Here is a 17,233-nt window from a genome sequence, read left to right as displayed (position 1 = left end):
TTAGCTTTAATCCATGGCATTGGCACCAATCATTTGTCTGTGTTAACCCTGTCTGCAGTATATTAACATCATTGGGGGATTCGATGATTGCTCCCAATTTACAGTCATCAGCGAACTTACTGTTTGACCAGTCTTGGGATGTACTTATTCTTAATGAAGATGGCTACACCACCTCCTTTGGTTCTTTCATGCTCAGTTTGTAGTCTGAATGTATGGAAGTCATTGTAGTCCTGCATGGCCGGGGTGCTTTCTGCATCTTTGCACCATGTCTCAGTGACTGCACTGATGTCAACATCTTCCAAAGTGAGGTGTGCAGTTTCTTGTTTAGACTCCTAGTATTCAGCAGCAGTACCTTGAGTTTATCTAGAGAGGATTTTGTTATGTTGGGAGGTTGGTTATTTTGACACTGCCTAAAAAAGGCACAATAGGGGTGGCTAGTGCCTTTGCCAGTATGCAAAAGCCTACAGGAGACAGATGCAGATAACCTCTGACAAAGAAGCGTAGGCTGTCGACCATGTCTTCCCAGGCTGACAGATATTGGATCCCCAGGACTGAGACCAGAAGCTAAGCCAGTTGTTAAAGTCAATCATTGTTTGTATGCATTGTGTAATCATCCTTGGAGAAGGCAGAATTCTGCTTAAGGCTAGACTTATACCTGCCTGTGACACGCAATCTGAGAGCTCAGTCATGTCTTCATATAGTCCAGTGAGGTATGTCTCAACTCATTCACCCCCACATGGACTATGACAGAGTCATACTGGTATTTGTGATTGATTGACAGATCCTGGCACCTGACAGGCAGCTAATCATAACCCAGTCCTTATCCAGCCTGGTGAGAGGAACATCCATGTGTCTCACAGTGGAGTCATCTATGACCATTACATTAGATTTTCTGGTGTCATGCCTTATGGGCTTATTTGTTGAGACATTGCTGTGTGTGATGTGGTTGTTTTTTTTGCATTGTTGTGTGTAAGTGGTTTCCATTTGGGAAGTCTCTGATCTTTTAGTAAGTTACTCATGAGTACCTCCTCATAGGTGGGTTTATGTGTTGTGTCCTTATTTATTGTGGGAAGTATGTATGTGTGCTGACAACCTCTTTGGCATTCAGTTTGTCCTTATATGAGAGTCTTGCCTCCAATTTCAGTGTAACTACATCTCTCTCAGAAATTATTTCTTTCAGGAGTAAGTAGTTGTCAGTATACATGAGACAATAGCTACACTGCCTCAGGATGCCTGTGTCTGTCAGGCTGGGCAGAGAGATGATGGGAAACTGCCTGTCTGTTGTAGCAGGCTCTTACTGTAGGTTTTATAAGGGAAGAGAATGTGTTAACTTTTCAGGACTGTGCTGTTAGCACCAAGACTACAAGAGTACTTTGTGTAGGCCAAGTTTGATCAATAAGGCAGCAGTGCTCAATGCACAACTTAGCTGCTCCTAGAGCAGCAGAAAAGCTTGGAAGGGTTTCACAGACAGCAGTTTAGGGGAACTGAGCTTCTACACTTTTGTGTCTGTAGATAGGCACTGCTTAACTGGCACTGTGTGAAGAGCAGCACCACCCAAATATCAGGCTTAAATATGAGCAAAGAGAAACAAGTTTTAAGCTAACTGCCAATCAGAAAAGCACACAATAGGCATTCCACCAGCAATCACCAACTCAGACAGGTTAGATCAGCACACTTCTGCCACAAGGGCACAGAAAAAATACCTTCTTAATGTAGAATAGCTGGTTTGGAGCCTAAGTGTAACAAGACCACACAAACCACCTACAACTAACGGATAATGAATTCAATTCTGTACCTTGTGTCTGTGAGGTAAACACCTTAAACATTATGCCAACCCCCATCCCCAAAACATACAAAACGTGAATTAACAGTTTGAAAAATGATTAATTACTTCAAGCCTAGACTGCAATCCACACCTACAAGCTAATTCATTCCTAATAACCTACACAAGTCGCCTAAAGCCTTATCAACCGAATCTTAGGCAATTACTTGTAGCCCATTGACATCATTGGGAAATACTACTCTATTGTCAAAAACACAAAAAAGTGGTTAAGTGGAATACATTAGTATTTGGTTTGTATGACACATGCAGTGTCTTGTACTTTAGGATTAGGGAACTAAGTATCTGACTCATGCTTTGCCGCACACTATGACACATGTTTCTTAACCCTATGTTTCACACAACAGAGTGCTTTATGTTCCATATAAATATATATAGAATGCAAGAGATACTTTAGAAAGGGTTAATTTTGTTTCTTTTACCTTGAATTGTATATTTGCTATATATTATTAATAATATACTATATAACTGTATTTCCTTTCTCACTTCACTTTTATTATGACTGAAAGAGCCTTGTATTTTTTAAATAATCTCATACGTATTAATGAAAAGTACTTCCTTATTTTAAATGTATATTTTTGAGTAAAGCAGAAGCATTTCTAGTCAGATATCAAAAAATATTCAGACGTTAGAAGTGTGTTTAGACCATCCCTACCCTAATGTGTTCACTGTCTGAACATTAGCTTATATGTGCCAGAGGAGAAAAAAAAGTTGAAGGAAATTAAATAAATGTAGAATGTAATACAGTGTGAAAATACACAGACACCTAACCTGGAACATATCTGAAAGTTTATTTCCTTGCAGGCACAGAATGCAAAAACTTGTATCCCAGAGAAATACACAAACGAGGAAGACATTTTCAATATTTCTTTGTAGATTGGCTCGTCTCCCTCTGAAAAAGAAATATTTAAATAGATTCTGCAGTTAAGACAATCATAATAACTTTAACATTATTGTAAATGGGGAGTATTGTAGAGCATACATATTATTTCATTTTTCAATAAATAGGCTATAAAATATTTCTCCTCAGGCTGTATTCACCATCTTCCATCATCTGCAAAGAGATTAAACCAGGTTTTCACACAATTGTCGTGATGACCAGAGACAGACTAACACTTGTGCTGGCACTGATAACCTTCTTACCCTTTTGAGATGTTTCCCCTAGTTGATACCTTCTTTGCCATATTATCTGATCATCTCTCTCCATTTGTTCATCCCTGTCTGTGCAGTTTACCAGTACCTCCACTCTGACTGTGGTAACATTCCCCCATCTGCACAGCTTGTTACCAGTACATCCACCAGTCATTCTGCTCATGTTCCCCTCATCTGTACAGTCTGTTTACCCATATCATCTTGTCTCAATGTTCTTGGTGTTTCACTGTTGCAGTCCTCGGATATGGGTTATCCGGCTCCCGGTAGCCCTCAGACAGCCCGAATACCAGAGTCCTTGGTATATGACGTTGGCTGCCGCCGGTTGTAAAACTGATGTCAGTACGTCAGGTATAAAGGGAAGCAGCCGACGCCATTTCCTCAGTCTTTCTTGCCGCTGAGCCCGAAGCAGATGCAATTCGCACGAGTGCCGGTCAGCCATTTACCTTCGTTTCACTTTCCGACTACCAAGTTGAAGACTTCTTCAGATAAGTACCCCGTTGGGATCCTCTTATATTGCTTTAATGAATGTCAGATAAAGTTAATAACTGTCTTGCCTGTGGAAAACAGATTCTGTACCGTGACTTCCATTCCTATTGTATAACTTGTTTGGGCCATGAGCACGATGTCCCTAACTGCGATCTCTGTGCTTCCTTTAACCCACGTACTATACACCGTAGAGCTAAGATTTTGTATAAGCATTTCAGAGCCTGGCCTAAGTTCGTCAGTATGGCATCTTCTGGTCTCCCGACTTCGGATATACCTAGGAAACGCAAAGACAAGGACCGCGACAGGCCTAGGGTTAAATCTACTGATGACACACCAATGAAAGTGGTTGTTAGCACATAGGTAGTCAGTGAGGCGCTTTTGCAGCCCCTTCAGTCTGCAGATTTTCAGCCGCAAGCCTCTGCCGAGACCTTTACAGAGTCCTCCATGCCGCAGGCTGCTTTTTCATCTTCAGACCCTCCGCCTGTCGCCGCCTCAGATGGGTCCAAAGACGCTTTGCAGGCACCGGCTTCTGACGCCTCTTCATTTCGACATGAGACCAGAACCAGACCGACTACCTTAATTTAGACTTCTGCAGTTGCTAGGCCTCCCAAGTCTCTCCGGATTGCTAGTAAAGGTTCCAGCTGCAAACCAACTCACAAGCAGGCATCAGTCTCCCCTCCTGTTCCTCAGTCCCAGTTGGTAAAGATGGCTGGTGATCTTCTTTCCCTGATCAGGGGCTCTCACTCCCCCCACCTTCAAAGAGGGCTAGGGAATTATCTCCTGATGTTTTGTCTGTCTCAGATTCTGAGATTTCCAGTATGTCTGCTGGTGAAGAAGGAAATTCTCAACTTTTTTCTGGCTTTGAGGATTCTGATGCTGAGGACTCTATCCCTTCTGCCTCCCCTCCAGAAGATTTTTCCTTTGGGGATACTTTGATACTCTTAGGGAGCATTTTAAATGGGAATGTCAGGATTTTCCAGCATCTAAGAAAAGAATCAGGGAATTTCTAGATTTGCCACAGCATAAGCCTCTGGCTATACCTCCAGTTTTGAAAGTTGTGGATGATGTTTTCATGGAAAATTCTTTAACCCCCAGAAAACCAGATAGGTATTACAGGGTTCCTGAATCTCATCAATTCCTTTTTAAAAACCCTACTGCTGATCCAGAAATTATTTCTCAAGGCCCCAAGGGTGTTAAGGCTGCCATTGCTAAAAACCCTGTGCCTTCTGATAAGGAATCCAGGGCCTTGGACAGGTGGGGTAAAAATGTCTACACATCTGCAACTCTTGCCATTATATCCGTGAATTGTCTTTTTCACATGCTTAAGTATCAGCAGCATACTTTGGAGGCTATTAAGGCTAAACTTGGAGATATTCCTTCCATGACGGAGAACTAAGATTTACAAGACTTACTGAATTCTGCCACTTTAGTTAATAAGCATTCACTTCATTGTGGTTTTGACACTTTGGAGGCTTCCTGCAGAGCAGCAGCCACTGGTTCCGTAATCAGAAGGCATGCTTGGCTCAGGGAGCAGCCTCTTTCTGAACCAGTTAAATCTAAATTGCTGGATGCTCCTTTTCACAAGAACAATCTTTTTGGTAATAAGGCTGAGGAGGTATACTAAAGAAGTTGGAGGATAAGGCAAAAATCTATGCAAGCTGTAAAAGATTTCCTTCAGGTTCAGCCTTTTCGGTTTAGTAGGCATTATCCTTCCAAGAGTTGGTCTTTCCCTGATCCTGGCAAGCAGGGTCGCTCTAGGCCTAGGGGTTTCAGATCTTCCAGAGGGCAGACTTCTGCGCCTCAAAGGGCTAAACAATGGCATTTTTCTTCTGCTAAATCGGGGAGTTCTAAGCCAGCTTCCCAAAGCAAACATTCTCAGTGACTCTGGCCTTCTTGTGCCTCCCTCTGCGGATGATAGGTTCCCATTGGGGGGAAGGTTGGCCAGGTTTGCAGATGTATGGTCTACCATCACAGATAACATATGGGTGCTCAATATAGTAAACCAAAGTTACAAGTTTTACTTTCACACCTTCCCTGTTTTACAAGGATACCCAGACGTACCCAGAACTCTCAGGGCAGAGGTACAAACTCAAATTTCTACTCTACTGACTATGGGGGCTATAGAGCTAGTTCCTGCCAATTAGGCAGGCCTAGGTTTTTATTCAAGACTTTTTCTGGTACCCAAGAAAGGGGGCACCTGGCACCCTATTCTGGATCTGTCCATTCTAAACACTTTTTTGGTGATTCCCAAATTCAAGATGCTCACCCTTCAGCAGTTACTACCAATGCTGGGCAAGGATTCCTGGCTGGTGACTTTGGATCTCTAGGAGGCTTATCTGCACATCCCAATAAGGGAAAGTTGCAGGCAGTTCCTTCGCTTCAGGGCTGGGGAGCAGCACTTTCAGTTCTCTGCATTGCTCTTTGGCTTATCTACTGTGCCCAGAGTTTTTACGAAGTGCCTGGCCCCAGCCATTGCATTTTGCAGGCAGAGAAACATTCAAATTTATCCTTACCTGGATGACTGTCTCATTCAAGCAAACTCCCTGGAAAAACTAGAAAAGGATTTGGATTTCATGAAGGACATTCTCACCTGTTTGGGTTACACTCTCAACGAAAATAAGTCAAAGTTGATTTCTTCAAGGGAGATAATTTTCCTCGGAGCAAGTCTGACTACACCCACCTAGATGGTATTCCTCCCTCAACAGACGCAAGATCTTTCCACTTACTTCATGAACTTGGCAAGCATGACCCAGCTCTCTGCAAAGCAATTCCTGCAAGCACTGGGGTTCATGGCTTCATGTATTTTGATGATCCCATATGCAAGGCTGCATATGAGAAAACTTCAGTGGTACCTCAAGAATCTTTGGTGTCAACACGCACAGGACTTAGACTTGATTCTTCCCCTGATTCCCTGTCTACAAATGGAGTTCCTCTGGTGGGCGACAGCCTGTTCTCAGAACAAGGGTCTGCCTTTCTGCCCACCGCCTGCCAGCCAGACTCTCACCACAGACGCCTCAGATGTTGCATGAGGGGGGGCTCATCTGGAGGGCAGGGGCATACAGGGGACTGGGAGCACCCAGCAGATTCATCTACACATAAAATTAAAAGACTTGATGGCAGTGCAGCAGGCCTTGGTGGCTTTCAAGGAGCTACTGTACCCTGGGACTCTGCTGATAAGGACAGACAATACCACAGTCATGTGGTACATCAACAAGCAGGGGAGACTCACTCTTACCCCTTGTGCAGACAAAGCATGAGACTATGGTCCACAGCAGCATCCATGGGCTTACATCTAATACCCGAGTATCTTCCAGGGAGGCTGAACTCCTTGGCAGATCATTTGAGCAGACATGTTCTGGATCCTCACGAGTGGCAACTGAACAGGGACATTTTCCATCACATCACTCATCATTGGGGCACCCCACAAGTGGATCTTTTCTCCTCTCACACCAATCATCTCCTTCCAGCCTTCTTCACCAGGGAGTTTCACAACAAAGCTTGGAGGGCGGATGCGTTGTCCTTCCCATGGACACATCTCTCAGTTTATGCATTCCCTCCTCTGCCTCTTCTTCCCAGAGTGCTGCTAAAGATAAGGGACGAAAAACCAAAGGCTATTCTGATAGCACCAGATTGGCCCAGACAGCATTGGTATCCCCTCCGTCGCAGCCTTTCACAGGCTCAGCCTTGGCATCTTCCCCTGGCACCAGATCTGTTGGTTCAGGGAGGGAGGAAGTTCCTTCATCCTCATCTTCAATCTCTGCATTTAACTGCCTGGCTAATACTTTAAATCTTTCCCAACAGGTGGTTGAAGTTCTTCATGAGGCCAGGAGGCCTAGCACCAGAACATCCTATGCAGATAAATGGAAGAGATTTTGCTCTTGGATGCTAGCTAAAGGCGAAGACTCTTGTCATCCTTCTCTTTCTCTCATTTTTGACTACCTGGCAGGATTGCTTAATGGAGGACTTTCCTTTTCTTCAATCAAAATTCACGCTTCAGCAATTTCGGCTCATTGTTCTATTGAGTAACCCATTTTTCTCACCCCTTGATGAAGCAGTTCCTGAGGGGAGCTAGTAATCTTAGACCTCCCAGAAGAGCTCATACTCCTGCTTGGGATCTTAATTTTGTCCTGGAAAAACTTACTCTGCCTCCCTTTGAACCAGCTGCCTCTGCAGATTTGAAGTTTCTATCCTGGAAGACTGTTTTCCTTTTGGCTATTACTTCAGATAGAAGGGTATCTGAGCTGCAAGCCCTAATGGCAGTAGAACCTTTCATTATTTTTCACTCCGATCGGGTTTCTCTGAGAACCAATCCCTCCTTTATGCCTAAGGTGGTTTCCAGTTTAACCCTTAACCAGTCTATTCACCTGTCTACTTTTTTCAACAATCCCCAAAATAAAGGGGAAAGGATTCTGCACTCTCTTGATGTGCATAGACAGCTGAGATTTTACTTAGACAGGACTATTTGAACAGTTATTGGTTAGTTTTGCTCCTAGGGCTCAGGGTAAAGCTATTTCAAAACAAAGCATCTCCAAATGGATTGTTCATTCTATTCACTTTTGATGCCTGCAGCATGGGAAGGTTCCCCCTCAGGGTATTAGGACCCATTCTACTAGAGCAGCTTCTACCTCTGCAGCCTTTCTGAGAGGTGTGCCTACTAAGGACATTCTAGAAGCAGCTACTTGGTCTTCTGTCCATACTTTCACAAAGCATTACAATCTACCTTTGTTTTCTAAATCCAGGGCTGGTTTTGCCTCTGCAGTTTAGCAGGGCTTCCTTACCAACCCTTAATCTGTGATACTTCCTCCCCCCTTTGTCTTTTTACTGGGCTTTGGGAATCAACCCATATGTGAGGACTGCAACAGTGAAACACGAAGAACTTAGTACCGATGTGTACACTTACCATAAATGTAGATGTTTGAGTGTATTCACTGTTGCAGTCCTGGTTTCCCATCCGCCATTCCCCCTTTTTCCTAAGGCACAGACTATAGATTTTTATTTTTTGTATGACGTGTCCAGGGTGCTACCATTCCTGGGTTAGCCTTCTTTTGGGGGCTCCTGACAGTTAAGGCAAGAAAAACTGAGGAAATGGTGTTGGCTGCCTCCCTTTATACCTGACATACTGACATCAGTTTTACAACCGGCAGCAACGTCATTTAGCAAGGACTCTGGTATTTGGACTGACTGAGGGCTACCGAGAACCGAATAACCCATATGTGAGGACTGTAGCAGTGAATACACTCGGACGTCTACATTTATGGTAAGTGTACACAACTGTACTTTATGGTCATGCCTTACACTTGCACAGTTTGTTACCCATACCTTCCTGTCTCATTCTGATTATGCTTACCCATCTGCACAGTTTATTTACCCATACATTCCCTCTCATTTTTGTAAGGAGCATGCGTTGTAGCACTTATTCAAAGACTTTGTGATTACATACAGAGCTACCTCTTTGTTCCTTTTTGAAGATCAAGTCATAGAAATGGACCAGGTTGGTTCTGGCAGGATGTACTGTGTGTGAATTCATGCAAGAATTCATTGAACAATCCATTTTTGCTTAGCCATCATGCATCCAGTATTATTTCCGACATTCTTCCAACCACTGAAGTCAGGTTCATTGGCCTGTGATTTCCTAGGATGTTGCTTGCATCACCTTTGTAGACGGATACCGCAACTATGCATTGTCACTCTCTTAGGGGTTGTAATAAATCCTCGGCTGTCAGTTTAAGGTGTTGAGTAAGATCTTTTGTAGTTAGTCTGTCTTATTCTACTTAATAACTCCAAAGAGTCCATTCCAGCTTTCCAGTCATTATTTCCTTATATGTCCATTCATTGTTTTCAATGTTTTTCCTTCCGAGATCGGTGCCCACCACCTTTCTGATTCATTGGTAAATACTGATCCAAAGTATTTATTCTCAATTTTCACCTTTTTGCTGGGTCTACTTGTACTTGTATCCTTCTCAGGCTACATCATCAGTTTCCCTCCCCACCTCCTTTCTTTTTTCTATGCACATAAATAACTCTTTCTTTGTTTTCTTAATGTCTGCTTCTGTTGTTTTCCCCACATTCACTTTTCCCTTCCTGATGCATTTTATTGCCCACATCATGTTCTTCTCATGCCTACCTTAGTTCTGTTCCTCATGCCTATCCAGTCCCTTTATCAACTTTCCTCCTGTCTTGTGTTTGTCTTCACCTCCCTAATAAATCTGAACTGTTGCTTTTTTTTTCTCTTTGAGAAGGCAGCCCTGCCAAAACCGTTTTTCCCAGCATGTCCTTTTTATGATTTTCTCTGCACCTCTGTGTTTGCCATCATGCCAACTTCCTACATCTTTATTTTTGAAGCCTGTCTTTGGTATTAATCTGCTTCCCAGAAAACCCAAATTCTAGACTTTTTGGCTTTTCTGGCTTGTGGATGATGAGAGTTGTACTGTTTGAGTACAAACATCTAAACAGTATCTCTGTCACCCCTACACAAAGACTCATCTAGTGCCTGGTGCTGATCCCCAATATAGCACCCCATTCCATCAGCTCTTCAAGTGAGGAACCCCTATACTGATACATCCAGCCAGGATCTACTTCCCTGTCTTCTGCACTCTGCCCCCTCAGCTCTTCCGGTGAAGAGCAAAAAAATCTATATTCGTATACTGTTGCAAGCCAGTTAATACATATGTAGCATTTGGCTTGTTAAAGCCAGATCCCACTTGAAAAGCAAATAAAAAAAAAAAACAAAGAAATAATTTGCTTTTTTTAAGCACACAGTAAAATCCTGAATTGCCTTCCACTTGCAGTTATGCCTGTGACACTTTGCCCCACCCTTACTATGCTTGTATCCTCGTGCATAGTACATGACTGAGAGTAACAGCTTTCCAGTTTCCTGCCAGTTCTTTTTATTCAAGCCCTGCCAGGTTGACTGCTTTAACCAATCTGTTCTGTTTGCCCACTTTGATGTACAGGATGTTTCAGTCCATCCGAGACAGACCGAGATTTCCAACCATAACAATCCTTAATGCTCCCAGCCCATTACTTGACACTGTTCATGAATAGCTTGTTGTTCCTGGACATGTAGTAGGTGCTCTTTATAGGTTGACAGTTTATCAGCTTTCTCCTCTTGTCCCTGCCATGTGATCATTTTTAGTCATTTGCAGTTGTCTACCTCTTCCTGTATGGTGTCTTTTCTCCTCATTGTGTATTACCTAACTCTAGCTCAGTTCTTACATGTACTACCACCCCCATTATTGCCTACCAGTAGCCCACTCTTGCTATGTTCCATCCTCTACTAGCAGTGAATCACAGTTCTCTTATCCCCATCATGTCATTCTAACTCTGCACTATTTGGTGTTTCCAGCATATCCATCTTCCTTCTCCATATTTCTTGCATTATATTGTACCAACATGACTTTCCCTCCTCTCATTTCTCCTGTTGCTCTATATCTCCATATCCTCACAACTAGTACTCAGTTTGTCATCTGCTGACCTTCTCTGTTGTGCCTTATTTATATACTTTCCACCCTTCTTGACATTTCTTTCATACAGTCCCCTATATTTACCTTTGTAACTTCCCTGTGTTACTCGGCTGTTCCTCTCTGATTTCTGTTTTCCATTTTCTGCCTTTTCCTTCCTCCTGAGTGATTCTAATTTCTTCCTGTCTCATTATGTCATCTCCTGCCAACCTATTACATCTTTGTCCTTGTCACCCCCCCCCCAAACTTCTTGGCAGTATATTAAATAGGAAGAATAAGATGGGTAATGACCATCACAGGGCTTTTAGGCTCAAATGGTAATTTACTCAGGGATCCTGTAATCAATAAGTGAAACGATGATGCAAACATATCAATTAGTCTCCTCCTAACATTTGAACAACTAAAGTGAAAAATATTTCGCAGTTATTGTGTATGTTGAATTAAAAAAACTATCACACATGTGTTACATTTGTTTTAGCTGGTGCTAGTTGTGATAGCCGTAGAATCCATTACAACTGGTAAAGTCCTTGACCCTGATTAAATCTCACTGCTATTTTTTATAAATGTTTTAAGTAGCCTTCTATTAACTTTATTCCATTCTACAGAAATCCATAGCACATTTCCTAAGTTACCTTTTTTGTCTTGGTTGACTTAAATTAATTTTGTTTCCTAAACCAGGTAAAGGCAAAAGTAACAATTATCAAGCCATTTGTCTATTAAATCTAGATGTTAAAATCTCTGCAAAAATGTTAGCTCATAGACTAGAAGTGAATGTCCTATATCTTATTAATGTTATTAAGCAGGTTTTAGATAAGACCAGGGAAGGCAGACCTCATCTATTTAGATTTTAAATCAATGTACCAAAGTTAAAAAAAAAAAGCAGTATTCTGACTTTTGGTTTACTTTTAGATTTTAGCAAGTCTTTTTTTCTCAAAATAATGGGTGCATATATACATTATTTTGCCATCTATGGGATGCTTTTAAGTGTTTATTGTACAAATGTTCACTAATTAATCATTCTCTGATTGCCACATTGGTTGCAGATGGTATTTCCTCTTCTGCTTTTGAAATTACTAGAAGTACTCTGCAAAGATATCTTCTTTCCCCATTTCATTTTGTTAAACATAAACCCCCTAGCACTCTCTTTAAAATTTCATTAAGCATATGCATGTGGTCCTGTCCCTTTCCTCTTAACTACATAGTTCGCAGATGATCGTCTCTTAGACTGTATTTCTTAGTAAATATCTATCCATATTATGGATTGTGCTACTCGTTTTCTTCTCTGTCATACTTAATTTTAAAAATACTGTGATTTTCCTCTGAATGATGCTTGCATCAGTCATGAGTTTGTATTTGCAGAGTTTACATCCCTTACAGGAAGTTTCTAAACATTTTTTTTTGGAATTACCCCAACCTTATAGCCATGTGAAATTGATGGGTTTTGCAATTTATGACTAATTAGTCAATAGATGTCAGTATAGCTTAATATCTGGAAGAAGCATACACTTTTCATTCATAAGATCGCATATTTAAATAATGATCTGATGTTTTTAAGGTGAGGCTGCCGAGTAATATTTTTATTCTTTGGAACTTATAGGATAATACAGAAGCTACTACACAAATTAGCTTCTTTGAGACATAACGGAACAGGATATTAATGGTTTTCAGCTTCCCTTTGTTAGGTTTACAACTTTGAAGCTGCTGCATTATAAATTATTTTCTTGCTGGGAATCTGAAGTACAGGCTGGAGACTTTTTGGAGATGTTTGCTGATTATGTTCTTACGTTGAAAAAAACAGCATCTGCTTGTTCAAGTGAATAGCCCGTTTGCAGTTATCTGCAACTTCAATTTAAACACAGATCAGTAGTACAGTGTGACTTTATTTACATGCTGTTACTTTTCTTTCAGTTTTATTTAAATGCTGGAAAATTTGAAAGCTATGGGAGACACGACTGAATTGTATACCCCACTTTTTAACTAGAACTTTGTCTGGACAGAGATTTTTGAAAAGTAGTACAAGAAGCGAAAGGCTTTCAAAGTCATATGCTTCACAGAAAGCTGAATCTAAGGTGCTGGAAGCTGAACTTACAGAGAAGGCATACAGAAAACTCATATTGCCTCAACAGTTAACTTGGTAGGAAAAGAGTAAATTAGGGCTATAAACAAAACAAGGCTTACAGTGAGAAGAGATGTTTCTCTCCTGAGCCATGTAAAGAATTTAAAAATGACTTCTTTCTGCAAAGAGCAAAACCAAATTCATCAATGGACAAGGAATTTGATAAGTAGAGTTAGACAGTAGATGGCTTGTCTAAACTTGATATTACTTATGAGGAAACAAGGAAAAGAAACAACAGATGGGTAAAAAGGAAAACAGACTATAAATACTCAGGATTTACTTGAAATGGATTTTTACAGAAAGGTACAAAGTTTTTGTTACATATTATATGTCTGAAAATATATATATATTTATGGTTGATGTTTTAGTATATCTTTTTTCTCTCTGAAAAAACATTAAGTGTTGACAAGTTCATTTTTGTCTTTTCTTTTTTAAGTAATGGGGATTGCATTTGTGTGTACATTTTTAATAGGGAATTTAACATTGCCTAAATTGTATAAATGTATAATACACAGGGCTAATTATTATCTAAAAATTGCAGAATCTTTACCTTTCCTTTAATGGGAAAAGTGGTCTGTACACTAGAAAATCTGAGTCTAGAGGGCATAGAGGGGACAACAAATTCATGTATGTGCACCTCAACCTGAATATCTCTAACAATAAACCATTGGGTTTGTTCTAAAAAAGCTACTGTTCAGCCCCCCCCCAAAAAAAAAATCCATGCTGTTTGCCACAAAGAAAAGACTCGATAAAGCCACTTGCCCTGTCCATATCAAAGACCTGACAGTAGCCTAATTGAATCCACCACATCAGTTGGCTACCTTGGCATTTGACTTGATCAGTCCCTTAACATCCAAGACCACATTCGGAAAATTAGATCTAATGTCAACTACCTTCTATTCTTGTCCCAAAATAACCTTTCACAACTTGCTAGAGCAGCCTTAGGCAAATGTGTCCTGCTTGCATTATTCACATATATTTACAAAAAACATTACCACCAGCACTGCCTTACGAGAAACACTACCACCAGCATGGCCTTACCAGAAACACTACCACCAGCATGGCCTTATGAGAAACACTGCCACCAACATGGCTTTACAAAGAAACACTCTCACCAGCACTGCCTCACAAAAAAAAAAAAACTGCCACCAGCACCGCCTTACGAGAAACACTACCACCAGCACCGCCTTACGAAAAAACACCTCATGGCCTTACAAAAAAAATTACTGCCAGCAATTCCTTACAAAAAATACTACCACCAGCACTACCATACAAGAAACGCTACCACCAGCACTACCTTACAAGAAACACTACCACCAGCACTGCTTTACAAGAAACACTACCACCAGCATGGCCTTACGAGAAACACTGCCACCAGCATGGCCTTACAAAGAAACACTCCCAACAGCACTGCCTCACAAAAAAAACACTACCACCAGCACCACCTTAAGAGAAACACTACCACCAGCACTGCCTTACAAGAACTACTACCACCAACACAGCTTTACAAAAAAAATACCATCACCAGCACAGCCTTACAAAAAATACTATCACCAGCACAGCCTTACAAAAAAACACTACCACCAGCACGGCCTTACAAAAAAATTACTACTAGCAATGCCTTACAAAAAAAAACACTACCACCAGCAATGCCTTACAAAAAAAAAACACTACCACCAGCAATGGCTTAGAAAAAAAACACTGCCACCAGCAATGGCTTACAAAAAAATCACTACCACCAGCAATGGCTTACAAAAAAAACACTACCACCAGCAATGGCTTACAAAAAAAACACTACCACCAGCAATGCCTTACAAAAAAAAACACTACCGCCAGCAATGGCTTACAAAAAAAACACTACCACCAGCAATGGCTTACAAAAAAACTCTACCACAAGCATGGCCTTACAAAAAACACTACCACCAGCACAGCTTTATGAGAAACACTACCACCAACACAGCCTTACAAAAAAACACTACCGCCATCACAGCCTTACAAAAACCACTACCAGCCGCACTGCCTTACGGAAGAACACTGCCTTACGGTTGATTTCTAATTAAATCAACCATTTTATAACAAACTCTGATTGGCATGAACATCACTGCAGTACTTTACAAAATACAAATTGGCTGACCATTCAAGGTATGGGTGAGCCAAACTTCTCCTTGGTTCCCTTCCCTTCACAGTCCTATACCAAGCCAAACTATCTTTCAACTACATGCAATCCACACTTCAACTGTAGAACCCAAACCACTAACTCATAACTCCATCCACTAAACTTCATTTCACAGACCATGGCTTCTTTATTCTTGCCCCTAAACTGTGGTTGCCATTGCCACCTGATCATACTAGAATTGGAGACTACAAACAGTTCAGATTTCAGCTCAAACAATAATTAACTGAAGAATATAACTGTACATATCCGAATACAGGCCATGTCAGCTAACTGCCTTGGTTCCACTATTACATTCATCCCAGAATACCTTGGTTGTTTGATCTCCAAAACATCCAACATGTAAGCTCATACCCACTGCTTCCCCATCTTGACTTATCCATTCCTTACTATATATGCAATATCCACTTCTTCTTTTATTAGCCTTTCTATTGCAGCTCTTAGTATTTTACAGTTTCTGCTCTCTTCACTGATTAAACTTTCCTCCATACTTGTATGTACTATGTCCTTTCGTTTGGCTGGACCGCATTAACTTCGCCTATAACACCTGTGTTAGGCATTGTATCCTGCTAATCCTACTTCTTTGTAAACATTCTTATACGTGTGTATATTTTTTTCATCTTTGTTGTATTATACCTTTAATCTTACTTTACTGTTATTACTATGTAAGTAACCAGAGCTGAGCCTGCAAATGGTCAGATTTGATTAGTGTTCTGCCCTGGTAAATAAAATGAATTCATTAGTTAAATAAATAACTAAATGCATAAATAAAAATAGTTAAAAAAGAAGGGACAGCTAATATCAGTCTATGTTGCACAGTTCTCTGAAACAAAGCAGTCTTATCCATAAAACAGTGTATCATGATTCAAGGATTTAAAACTTACTTATTGGCATAAATGGATAAAGTCCTGACTATGGTGCTGGCAAAGGGAGGATGGACATACCCATCTGGGGGGGGGGGGTGGTGCGCACTCAGGGCACACTGTTTCAATTCAATTTTATTGGTGAATACCAGGGAGATAAACATGAGGTGCTTCCCAAGAGGGCTTGTCCTTTTTGAACGTTAGCCATTTGCAAAAGGGAGGGGCAGTCATCCCTGGCACCCATTACCCTAGCTTGTTACTGGGGAAGCAAGAGGTGGGGAATATTGGTTATTTCTGATGACACCTGACAGATTCATCTTGAACTCTTCATTGACATCAGAATAACTTAAACTTTTGTTAATTTTCCCTTTCAAAAAACTGTAAAGGATAAAAGGCTGATTTAGGAAAAAAACTCATCTGCTGTCAGGAAGCTCTTGAGGTTACATTTTCATATGGCAAATATCTTGGCCAGTACATTGGTACAGCCTTCTAAGGTCATAACAAATCTTCTACAATTAAAATCCTTCTTTGTTAGCTGGGATCTTCTCTTATTGCTTGTGACATAACATTGATACATAACAGCTTTTTTGTCAACTGGTAGGTGAACTTTTGTTAACTGAGTAACTGTACTGATCCTATTCAGGTCCGTTTTCAGCTGTGGGAGCAAGAGTAAATACAGCGTTAATTTAGTAGAGGCAATTAAATCAGCTTGGCTTGGAGAGAAACAATGCATACTTAAAAGAAAAAAGACAGACAGGGAAGAGCATGCAAATTAACAAAGAAGTAAGTGGAGGTCAGGCCTGAAACTTACCCCCTGGAGTTGTGAGACAAGGATCTTAGCATTGAGGTGCACCATTATCCAAGCTTTTTTGGGGTTCATTTTTAGAAAAAAAAGGAAAATCATTGGTTGTTGAAAAAAGATGTTACAGGTACAGGTATGCTGTTTAAATAACTATGTATTTCTAGCATACTGTCCTAATAGTTTTACCAAGTTTAACAAAAAGTATTTTTTTCCTTTTCTCTGCTCTGGTTGTGTAACAAAAGACCTCAATGTTACACAGTCAAATAGACCTTTGCAGTTAATGAATGCAAGGAATGTAGGAAAAATTCCCTTGACTATGTTTAATGAGGCTTGGCCTGAAA

The 17,233-nt window shown here is 40.8% G+C and overlaps 1 protein-coding gene across 6 annotated transcripts in view; it reads left to right on the top strand.

The window, feature by feature from the left end:
* The window catches only part of GPR132 (G protein-coupled receptor 132), a 921,399-nt gene that overhangs the window by 751,830 nt on the left and 152,336 nt on the right, over positions 1-17,233 (top strand). Inside the window, exon 1 of one of the 6 annotated variants that reach the window (XM_044074366.1) lies at positions 12,474-13,357. The exons of the other annotated variants lie outside the window; for them this stretch is intronic. The gene's annotated coding sequence lies outside the window, so the exon portion shown is untranslated. Of the gene's footprint in view, positions 1-12,473; positions 13,358-17,233 lie in introns of those variants that run through there. 6 annotated transcript variants of the gene reach the window in all.

This window comes from Protopterus annectens, chromosome 6.part0 (assembly GCF_019279795.1).
Source record: "Protopterus annectens isolate FY-2018-M chromosome 6.part0, PAN1.0, whole genome shotgun sequence".
Lineage (NCBI taxonomy): Eukaryota > Metazoa > Chordata > Ceratodontiformes > Protopteridae > Protopterus > Protopterus annectens.
Note: the sequence above shows the minus strand (reverse complement) of the source record. Positions and strands in the feature narration are given on the sequence as shown.